This window comes from Trichechus manatus, unplaced genomic scaffold, assembly GCF_000243295.1.
Source record: "Trichechus manatus latirostris isolate Lorelei unplaced genomic scaffold, TriManLat1.0 scaffold00038, whole genome shotgun sequence".
In the NCBI taxonomy this organism is placed as follows: domain Eukaryota; kingdom Metazoa; phylum Chordata; class Mammalia; order Sirenia; family Trichechidae; genus Trichechus; species Trichechus manatus.
The window spans coordinates 17,942,824-17,944,043 of NW_004443974.1; the positions used below are offsets into that span (position 1 = coordinate 17,942,824).

The 1,220-nt window shown below is 39.9% G+C and overlaps 1 protein-coding gene across 1 annotated transcript in view; it reads left to right on the forward strand.

Annotated features, from left to right (window-relative positions):
* ENTREP1 (endosomal transmembrane epsin interactor 1) overlaps nucleotides 1–1,220 on the forward strand; it is an 88,030-nt gene that overhangs the window by 79,132 nt on the left and 7,678 nt on the right. The gene's annotated exons all lie outside the window — the stretch shown is intronic.

Sequence of the window (1,220 nt, forward strand, 5' to 3'; positions counted from 1 at the left end):
GGGTGAGATTGTGCTGTGTCACTTTTAAGCTAGGGCCCAGGCCATGGTGCTGAAACATCTAGTGAATTCTGATTTTCAGTCCTACAGTAAATACTCGAGCTGGTTTACATTTATCCTTGTAATTTAAGGGAGCATTGTTACAGCTTTCTCTCTTTGGAAAGGTTTTAAATGGCCCAGAAAATTGTCCACCAGGGCAAAATCGCAAACGGTAATAAATAATGGATGAACTTTCAGCTATTTTAGATGTAAGTAATTTTTCTGCAGTGCCATTCGGAATGGGTTTCCGTTTTTCTGTTCACCTACATCTTAAGCAGAATTATGAGCAGTGTTCTGTTTCTTAAGTAATGTTTGTAATTTTTCCACTTTTTAGAAAACTTTCTCAAACCATAGCTGAGGCTCACCAAGGAAGTGGTTTTATTTTCCTGAGCAGAAGTCATCCAGTTCCAAAGTGGTTTTAATGATTTATTTAGTGGCCACTAGCTCTTTATCTCAGCCGCCAGAGGGTTTCGCAGCCCATCATGCACTCTGGGTCATGCAAATACTTCTTCTGCCAGCATCTGATCTGCAGCTCACAGGGTAGCCACTCCACCTTCCACCAAGCGAAGCTCATCCCTATGGCCCAGACATTCCACTCCTGGGTATATACTAAAAAGAATTGAAAGCAGGGACTCACTCACTTGTCCACCAATGTTCACGGCAGCACTATTCACAGTAGCCAAAAGGTGGAAACAACCCAAATGCCCATCAACAGATGAATGGATGAACAAAATGTGGTGTATCCCTGCAATAGAATATTATTCAGCCATAAAGAGAAATGCAGTGCTGATACAGGTTACAACATGAATGAATCTTGAAAACATTATGCTGAGTGAAATTCGTCAGACACAAAAGGGCCAATATTATATGATCCCACTTACATGAAATATCTAGAATAGGCAAACACATAGGGACCAATAGTTATTAGTAGTTACTAGAGGTGGGTGGGAGGAGGGAATGGGGAGGTTTTGCTTAAGGGGTACTGAGTTCCTGTTTAGGGTGATGAAAAACATTTGGAAATGGATAGTGGTGATGGTTGTACAACATGGGGAACATGATTAATGTCACTGAATTGTACATGTAAAATGGTTGAAATGGCAAATAGCTTGTTATATATTCTTCACTACTGTTAAAAAAAAAAAAGCCCAATCTGAATTGTCAGAAACTTTTTAAAACAGGTAGAA